Source organism: Schistocerca cancellata, chromosome 7 (genome assembly GCF_023864275.1).
Source record: "Schistocerca cancellata isolate TAMUIC-IGC-003103 chromosome 7, iqSchCanc2.1, whole genome shotgun sequence".
NCBI classification, from domain to species: domain Eukaryota; kingdom Metazoa; phylum Arthropoda; class Insecta; order Orthoptera; family Acrididae; genus Schistocerca; species Schistocerca cancellata.
In genome coordinates this window covers 572390731-572401530 of record NC_064632.1, presented here as the reverse complement: position 1 = coordinate 572401530, position 10800 = coordinate 572390731, and positions in this window count along the sequence as shown.

Here is a 10800-nt window from a genome sequence, read left to right as displayed (position 1 = left end):
CAGCAGCTATTACAATTTTTTTTCTTTTTTCTCTACGAAAGGACTTCTAGCAAAATTTGAAACTTAGATAAGAATAGTTCTGCTGTTGATGTACCTGGAATTCTGTATATTGAGATTATTATAATGTTTGCTAGTGAGTCCACTATTTCTACACAACAGCTCTAAAACATGCATTCATCATTTAAACAATTAAAACAGTTTCTGGTCTTACAATTTATATTACTATATAGAAGTATACATGAGCCTCCACATGACTTGTTTCTTCTGTGTACATGCCAGTGCTTATGAACTGGCATCAGACTAATGCTATGTTGCATGTATGCTACATCAATGCCTTCAAACAGAAAGTTCTTGATCACCCCTAATACAAGAAGTTCCACCTGTGCATAGTGCACTCACTTCATTATCAATCTACATAGTGCTTGCATTAGGTTGTCAACAATTTACCATGTGTTTGATGTCTTGGTTACTAGACCCATGCAATTTAACTCTTATCAGTGACAACATGCACATAGTACAGTGAGTGCTGTGGCAAGTAAACCCTTCATTCATTTAGAGTGTACAGTACAGAATAATATTGTTAGGATGTCATGGTGAATTCAATTGTCTATAGTGCCTCACTTCATGGCAATGGTCATTAAGAATATACTTCAGTGAGATCTATGCTGAATAAAAGCAAACAAGGAAAGCCTTCTAAGATTTGTGAAGGAACACATTGTATCCAAATGCTCTGTTGTGGCAAAATGGTTGTAGTGGGATTAATTATTAAAATGGGATAGGATCCCTGAACACCAAAATAACAACTGAGAAATATTGCCAACACCATCAGCCACCTAAAAGTAAAAAGTCAGGAGGACGATGGTTCAAATCAGCATCTGGTGATCCTGATTTAAGTCTTCTGTGATTCCCCAAAATCACTCAAGACAAATACTGAGTTGGTTTCTTTGGAAGAGCATGGCCAATTTCCTTTACCATCCTTGCAACTTTCTGAGTTGTGCTCCATCTCTATTGACCTGGATGCTGATATGACATTAAATCCTAATTCTCCTTCCTTCCAAAAGTAATAATTGACTATCTAAATACCCATCACTGAAACTTAGACCTATTCAGTAAAGAAAATGCCGATAAGCTACTGACAAAACCAGTACAAAAGGATGACCTGGTAGTATAAGATAATGGTACACTGAGACTTAACAGCACCCTCAAACATAGCAGTGCAGCCAACATTAGCCTCACATCACCAAATTTTGTTTTCTGGCCTTGTTGGGAAGTATTACATGATCCCTCTGCGTTGGACCACCTACCAGTATTCATAAAGAGTGAAAATACAAAAGGTACTAAGAACAAAAATTTTCCCATTCTGTAAATGAAACTCCAGAAGAGCAAAATGGATTGAATATAGTAGGAGCATGTAGAGGAACTCTGACTCAAGTTTAAAAGAATAGTTGACCATTACTGGATAGATATGTACCCAGTAGAACAGTTAATAATGGGAGGGAACCTCCATGGTGTGCAGTCAGTGTGAAGAAACTTCTAAAGAAATTGAGATTACTGCCTAATAGGTGTAAAACAAAGCATAGCGCTATAGATAGAGAGATACTGAATGAAATGCGTTTAGCTGTCAAGAGACCAATGCATGATGTTTTCAATGACTACCATAGCATAATATTGTAAGGTGATTTTTGCAGAACACAAAGAAATTCTAGTTACATGTAAAGGCTGTTAGTGGCACCAAAGTTAGTGTCCAGTCCCTAGTGAATGAGACAGGAACTGAAACTGAAGGTAGCAAAGCAAAAGTGAAATGCTCCACTCCATTTTCAAATGCGCCTTTACAAAAGAAATTTCAGGAGAATTGCCTTACTTTAATCCTCATGCCACTGAAAAGATAAATGAAGTAAGTATTAGTGTTCAACAGGGTTGAGAAATAGCTGAAATCATTGAAATTGAAGAAAGCTTCATGCCCAGCTGAAATAGTTAAAATTGAAGAAAGCTTCAGGCCCCAATGGAATCTTTGTTATACTCTATACTGAATCTGCAGCTGTGTTAGATTCTCTTCTCTTGTAGATCCCTCAAACAAAAAACCATGCCCAGTTCATAGAAAAAGGCACTGGTCACATCCATCTACAAGAAGGGTGTATAAGTGATCCACAAAACTACCGTCTAATAGCCCCCACATCAATTTGTTGTAGAATCTTAGTACATATCCTGAGCTTGAACATAATGATGTATCTTGAACACAATGGCCTCCTCAGTGCCAACCATTATGGATTCCAAAAACATCAGTCATGTGAAACCTAACCTGCACTTTTCTCACATGACATACTGAAAGCTTTTGACCAAGGCACTGAGGTAGATGTAGTGTTTATTGATTTCCAAAAAGCATTTGACTCAGTACTGTACATATGCTTATGGTCAAAAGTACAATCAAGTGAAATTTGTGACTGGACTGAGGACTTTTTGGTAGGGAGGACACAGCATGTTATCTTGGATGGAGAGTCCTTGTCAGATGTAAAAGTAACTTTGGGTGTACTGCAGGGAAGTTTGTTGGGACACTTGCTGCTCATGTTGCATATTAATGGCCTCAAAGACAATATTAATAGTAAAATCAGGCTTTTTGCAGATGATGCAGTGATCTATAATGAAGAACTATCTGAGAGAAGCTGTATAAATATTCAGTCAGATCTTGATAAGATTTCAATGTCATTGGCAACTTGCTCTAAATATTCAGAAATGGAAAATTTTGCACTTCACAGAATGAAAAAATGTAGTATCCTATGATTATAATATCAATGAGTCACTGGTGGAATTGGCCAATTCATACAAATACCTCTGTGTAACACTTTGTAGGGATATGAAAGGCAATGACCACGTAGGATCAGTTGTGGATAAACAGGTGGTAGACTTTGGTTTGTTGGTAGAATACTGGGGAAGTGCAATCAGTCAACAAAAGAGATTGCTTACAAATCACTCATGCAAATGGTTCAAGAATATTGCTCAAGTGTGTGGGACAGATAGGACTAACAGGTGATATTGATTGTATAAAGAGAAGGGCAGCACGAATGACCACAGGTTTGTTTAAATCATGGGAGAGTGTCATAGAGATCATGAAGGAAGTGAACTGGTAGACTCTTGAATACAGACCTAAACTACCCAAGAAAGTCTGTTAAGAAAGGATTGAGAACCGGCTTTAAATGATTACTCTAGGTATATACTACAAGCTGCTAACATCACTGACAAAGGGATCATGAGGATAGATTAGAATAATTACACTACTGGCCATTAAAATTGCTACACCAAGAAGAAATGCAGATGATAAACAGGTATTCATTGGACAAATATATTATACTAGAACTGACATGTGAGTACATTTTCACACAATTTGGGTGCATAGATCCTGAGAAATCTGTACCCAGAACAACCACCTCTCGCCGTAATAACAGCCTTGATACGCCTGGGCATTGAGTCAAACAAAGCTTGGATGACGTGTACAGGTACAGCTGCCCATGCAGCTTCAACACGATATCACAGTTCATCAAGAGTAGTGACTGGCATATTGTGATGAGCCAGTTGCTCGGCTACCGTTGACCAGATATTTTCAATTGCTGAGAGATCTGGTGAATGTGCTGGCCAGGGCAGCTGTCCAACATTTACTGTATCCAGAAAGGCCCGTACAGGACCTGCAACATGTGGTCGTGCATTATCCTGCTGAAATGTAGGGTTTCACAGGGATCGAATGAAGGGTAGAGCCACGGGTCGTAACACATCTGAAATGTAACGTCCACTGTTCAAAGTGCCGTCAATGCGAACAAGAGGTGACCGTGATGTGTAACCATGGGCACCCCATACCATCATGCCGGGTGATACGCCAGTATGGTGATGATGAATACACGCTTCTAATGTGTGTTCACCACAATGTCGCCAAACATGAATGCTGTAAACAGAACCTGGATTCATCTGAAAAAATGACGTTTTGCCATTCTTGCACCCAGGTTCGTCATTGAGTACACCATCGCAGTCACTCCTGGCTGTGATGCAGTGTCAAGGGTAACTGCAGCCATGGTCTCTGAGCTGATAGTCCATGCTGCTGCAAACATCGTCGAACTGTTAGTGCAGATGGTTATTGTCTTGCAAACGTCCCCATCTGTTGACTCAGGGACCAAGATGTGGCTGCACGATCCATTACAGCCATGCGGATAAGATGCCTGTCATCTCGACTGCCATCTCGAATGTCATCTCGAATGCCATTGGGATCCAGCACGGTGTTCTGTATTGCCCTCCTGAACCCACCGATTCCATATTCTGCTAACAGTCATTGGATCTTGACGAATGTGAGTAGCAATGTCGCAATACGATAAACCGCAATCACGATAGGCTACAATCCGACCTTTATCAAAGTCGGAAACGTGATGGCATACATTTCTCCTCCTTACATGAGGCATCACAAGAACCTTTCGCCAGACAACACTGGTCAACTGCTGTTTGTGTATGAGAAATCGGTTGGAAACTTTCCTCATGTCAGCATGTTGTAGGTGTCGCCACCAGTGCCAATCTTGTGTGAATGCTCTGAAAAGCTAATCATTTGCATATCATAGCATCTTCTTCCTGTTGCTTAAATTTCACCTCTATAGCACATCATCTTTGTGGTGCAGCAATTTTAATGGCCAGTAGAGTAATATGATGATGATGATGATGATGATGATGATGTTGATGTTGGTTGTGGGGCACTCAACATTGTGGTCATCAGCGCCCATACAAGTTATAAATCTCTCCATTTTCACACTTGGCACTTCCCAAATGGTGATGAGATGATGAGGACAACACAAACACTGATTCCCTGGGTTAGAATAATTACTGCACACATAGAGACATTCAAACAATCATTATTCCCTTGCTCCATATTTGAATAGAACAAGAAGAAAACTTCATAACAGGTACAATGGGATGTACCCTTTGCTATGCACATCATGGTGGTTTGCAGAGTATAGATGTAGATGTAAATATGACCCAGTTGTAACAGACAAGCTCAAAAGTTTCAAGGAATCTGGGTATGCTTGGACAGATTATCTGAACTTGGAGAGCATCATAGATGCTGATAGATCACACCTGATCTGATGGGATGGAATGTGTAAGACTGTGGTCCAAGAAAGGAGAGAAGCTAACAATGAACATTTCTTGAACTGAGTACAGGCCAAGATGAATCAATCTTGTTTGGAAAATAAAACAAATGGAAAGAGTTGGTGAGACCCATAATAGCTTCTCCAAAGGAACCTGAATAAACAAAGTGTGAAGAATGTTAAAAGAGTAAGATTAAGATGAATACAAGTATGGCACCCAGCCAGAGAGCATCCAATATGCGATGTTGTGCCACCTTGCAGAGATAAAAAGAATCCATTTGGTCATCTTCATCTTATACAGTGTCCAACTCCTGGCTGGGTCTGGTTAGCACAAAAGCCTCCATCTTCTCATGCCCTCCTACTAGGTTTCTCTCTCTTCTCCGTCCAATACACTCCTCTCTTCTCAGTCATCCTCAAGGTCTCTAGTCTCCAGTTGTCATTTCATGTGCCTGTCTTGGTATCCTGCCAGCTCCCATTCTTTTAATACGCCATTCCTATCTTAATCCTCCCATTAACCATGAACCTTTCCGTTGGTTGGGAGGCTTGCGTGCCTCAGTGATACAGATAGCCGTGCCATAGGTGCAAACACAAGGGAGGGGTATCTGTTGAGAGGCCAGACAAACGTGTGGTTCCTGAAGAGGGGCAGCAGCCTTTTCAGTAGTTGCAGGGACAACAGTCTGGATGATTGACTGATTTGGCCTTGAAACACTAACCAAAACGGCTTTGCTGTGCTGGTACTGCGAACGGCTGAGAGCAAGGGGAAACAACAGCCATAACTTTTCCCAAGGGCATGCAGCTTTACTGTATGGTCAAATGATGATGGTGTCATCTTGGGGGAAATATTCTGGAGGTAAAATAGTCCCCCATTCGGATCTCTGGGCAGGGACTACTCAGGAGGACGTTGTTATCAGGAGAAAGAAAACTGGCATTCTACGAGTTGGAGTGTGGAATGTCAGATCCCTTAATCAGGCAGGTAGGTTAGAAAATCTAAAAAGGGAAATGGATAGGTTAAAGTTAGATATCATGGGAATTAGTGAAGTTCAGTGGCAGGAGGAACAAGACTTCTGGTCAGGAGAATACAGGCTTATAAATACAAAATCAAATAGGGGTAATGGAGGAGTAGGTTTAATAATGAATAAAAAAAATAGGAATGCAGGTAAGCTACTACAAACAGCATAGTGAATACATTATTGTGGCCGAGATAGATATGATGCCCACGCCTACCACAGTAGTGCAAGATATACAGGGTGTTACAAAAATGTACGGCCAAACTTTCAGGAAATATTCCTCACACACAAATAAAGAAAAGATGTTATGTGGACTTGTGTCCGGAAACGCTTGGCAACTCCAAGCATGGCAACTCCATGCAGTCTTCACCCAAGGCCTCCGTACCTGCGAATACTCCTGTGACCTCAAAGAAGGACGTTTGCGTGCCTGTCCCAGCAGCTGCCCCAACAGCACCACAGGTGAAAGGTACAAAGAAGACAACCGCCGCCCCAGCAGTACTGGTGGTGAAGCCGACCGCCACGAGGGGGAGCCCCCGCTAGGGGCTGAGAAGTCAAAGCGGTAGCGTTCATCACGCAAGCGCGAGTGAACGGCCTGCATTTCTCCGATGCTGAAGCGGCGCAGCTCTCTGAACAAGCACAGCTGATCGAGGCTCAGGTGCAGAAGAGCTGTGCCGTGCAGTAGAGGAGGACACCGAATGGCGGTCGGCCGCCACCGTTCTGCACCAGCCTAATGAAGCTGTACCAAGTCACTGACGACACAGTGCAGTAGAGGGCATAATAGCAATGCATGCGTTGCTGCACTGAATTCCTTTGTTACAGGGAGAAAGCCACGACAACAGGCTCAGGAGACTACACACAAGCCCAGCTGCTGCACCTGGACTGACCCAGTTATCGAACACACAGCACATAGGTAACGATGCACGGTACCTCACACTAACTTTACCTCACCTTGCATGCTCTGTTGCAGCTAGCAAGCCGCTACTGCCCTTACTACCCATCCTACTGTCGCAGAGGTTTTTTCCCCTTGGTGCTTGCTTTGGCACTTTTTTTCCTCTGCCCTTACAACTGCTACCCTTCGATCATTTTCAGCCAATTCTATCTCCTGATGGACCATGTAAATGAGTAATCTTACCCAGACGCATGGATAACATCACAGCCTGCATCCAGCGACTCCTGATTCAAAAACTAACATGTTATGTGGAGGAGACGGTAGAACTTTTGGAGATGAAAAAATGAAAGCAGTTGTGTTTGCAGATGATTTAATGATTTGGGAAAATGGAGAAGGAGGGGTAAAAGAATGGTTAAATGTAGGAAGTGGTGGGAGAGTAAAAACTTAAAATTAATTCAAAGAAGTGTGAAGTGATGATAACAATGAGGAATAAGAGGAGAGTAGCAATGGATGTAAGTATTAGAGGACAAGTATTAAAGAAAGTGGAAAGTTTCAAGCACCTGGGGAGCACAGAAGACAGTGGGGGTAATGATAAGGATATAAATGAAAGGGAAGCCTGGATTTCCTGGAGAGTAACAGACCTGCTCTGGAGCAACAATGTACTGCCAAAAACTGAGCATGTATTATACTGAGCATATTATGCTCTAGTAGTACATATCAGAAATATGAACCAGAAATGTGTGTATTGAAGACTAGGGAGACGAGCAGAGGGCAGGTTTGCAAGATGAAATTTCAAAGAAGCAGAATAGGACTTACTAGAACAGATAGAATAAGGAATGAGATGGTGAAAGAGACAGTGAATGACAAGATGTGCAAGAGACCATCAAAAAGATGAGGTTAAGATAGTTGTTTGTTGTTGTGGTCTTCAGTCCTGAGATACGTTTGATGCAGCTCTCCATGCTACTCTATCCTAGCAAGCTTCTTCATCTCCCAGTATCTGCTGCAACCTACATCCTTCTGAATCTGCTTAGTGTATTCATCTCTTGGTCTCCCTCTACGATTTATACCCTCCACACAGCCCTCCATTACTAAATTGGTGATCCCTTGATGCCTCAGAACATGTCCTACCAACCGATCCCTTCTTCTAGGCAAGTTGTGCCACAAATTTCACTTCTCCCCAATTCTATTCAGTACCTCCTCATTAGTTATGTGATCTACCCATCTAAACCTCAGCATTCTTCTGTAGCACCACATTTAGAAAGCTTCTATTCTCTTCTTGTCTAAACTATTTATCGTCCACATTTCACTTTCATACATGGCTACTCTCCATACAAATATTTTCAGAAACGACTTCCTGACACTTAAATCTATACTCAATGTTTACAAATTTCTCTTCTTCAGAAACACTTTCCTTGCCATTGCCAGTCTACATTTTATATCCTCTCTAATCTGACCATCGTCAGTTATTTTGCTACCCAAATAGCAAACCTCATTTACTACTTTAAGCGTCTCATTTCCTGATCTAATTCCCTCAGCATCACCTGATTTAATTTGACTCAGTTCCATTAGCCTCGTTTTGCTTTTGTTGATGTTCATCGTATATCCTCCTTTGAAGACACTGTCCATTCCGTTCAGCTACTCTTCCAGGTCCTTTGCTCTCTCTGACAGAATTACAATGTCATTGGTGAACCTTAAAGTTTTTATTTCTTCTCCATGGATTGTAATTCCTGTTCCAATTTTTTCTTTTGTTTCCTTTACTGCTTGCTCAATATACAGATTGAATAATATTGGGGATAGGCTACAACCCTGTCTCACTCCCGTCCCAAGCACTGCTTCCCTTTCATGCCCCTGACCCTACTCCCTGTATTTTACCCCTGCCACCTTCAGAATTTGAAAGAGATTATTCCAATCAACATTGTCAAAAGCATTCTCTAAGTCTACAAATGCTAGAAATGTAGGTTTGCCTTTCCTTAATCTATTTTCTAAGATAAGTCGTAGGGTCAGTATTGCCTCAGGTGTTACAACATTTCTACAGAATCCAAACTGATCTTCTCCGATGTCAGCTTCTACCAGTTTTTCCATTTGTCTGTAAAGAATTCGTGTTAGTGTTTTGCAGCCGTTGCTTATTAAACTGATAGTTTGGTAATTTTCACATCTGTCAACACCTGCTTTCTTTGGGATTGGAATTATTATATTCTTCTTGAAGTCTGAGGGTATTTTGCCTATCTCATACATCTTGCTCACCAGATGGTAGAGTTGTTAGGCCTGGCTCTCCCAAGGCTATCAGTAGTTCTATTACACTCCTTCCACCTTTCTGCTTTCCCTTCTTTGCTTAGAACTGGGTTTTCATCTGAGCTCTTGATATTCATGCAAGTGGTTCTCTTTTCTCCAAAGGTCTCTTTTGATTTCTCTGTAGGCGGTATCTGTCTTACACCTAGTGATATATGCCTCTACATCCTTACATTTGTCCTCTAGCCATCCCTGCTTAGCCATTTTGCACTTCCCGTCGATCTCATTTTTGAGACGTTTGTATTCCTTTTTACCTGCTTCATTTATTGTATTTTTGTATTTTCTTCTTTCATCAATTAAATTCAATATCTCTTCTGTTACCCAATGATTTCTATGTACCAAGTAAGCTAAGGTTAAGTAGCTAAGGTTAAGTTACGCTCTGTGCAAAATTCTGCCAGGTGGCTTCCTCTTTCATTCCTTACACCCATTCCATATTCACCTACTATATTTCCTTCTCTTCCCTTTCCTACTATAGAATTCCAGTCACCCATGACTATTAAATTTTTGTCTCCCTTCACTATCTGAATAATTTCTTTTATCTCATCACCGATTTCATCAATCTCTTTGTCATCTGCGGAGCTAGTTGGCATATAAAGAGTGTTACAAAAAGGTATGGCCAAACTTTCAGGGAAAAACATTCCTCACACACAAAGAAAGAAAATATGTTATGTGGACACGGGTCTGGAAGCACTTACTTTCCATGTTAGAGCTCATTTTATTACTTCTCGTCAAATCACATTAATCATGGAATGGAAACACACAGCAACGGAACGTACCAGCGTGACACTTTGTCACAGGAAATGTTCAAAATGTCCTCCGTTAGTGAGGATACATGCATCCACCCTCCGTCGCATGGAATCCCTGATGCGCTGATGCAGTCCTGGAGAATGGCGTATTGTATCACAGCCGTCCACAATACGAGCATGAAGAGTCTCTACATTTGGTACCGGGGTTGCGTAGACAAGAGCTTTCAAATGCCCCCATAAATGAAAGTCAAGAGCGTTGAGGTCAGGAGAGCATGGAGGCCATGGAATTGGTCCCCCTCTACCAATCCATCGGTCACCGTATCCAGCAGGGATATGACTTCCTCATATCCTGCCCTGAAATGAGATCCATCCTTCATGAAATCCTCCCCACTCCACCAAGAGTGTCTTTCTGCCATCCACCTAACCTTCGTAACCTCTTAGTTCATCCCTGTGAAATCGCCAAACCACCTTCCCTACTCTGTGGCTCCTACCCTTGTAACCGCCCCTGCTGTAAAACCTGTCCCATGCACCCTCCACCAGCACCTACTCCAGTCCTGTAACCCGGAAGGTGTACACGATCAAAGGCAGAGCCACATGTGAAAGCACCCATGTGATTTACCAACTGACCTGCCTACACTGTGAAACTTTCTATGTGGGAATGACCAGCAACAAACTGTCCATTCGCATGAATGGACACAGGCAGACAGTGTTTGTTGGTAATGGGGATCACCCTGTGGCTAAACATGCCTTGGTGC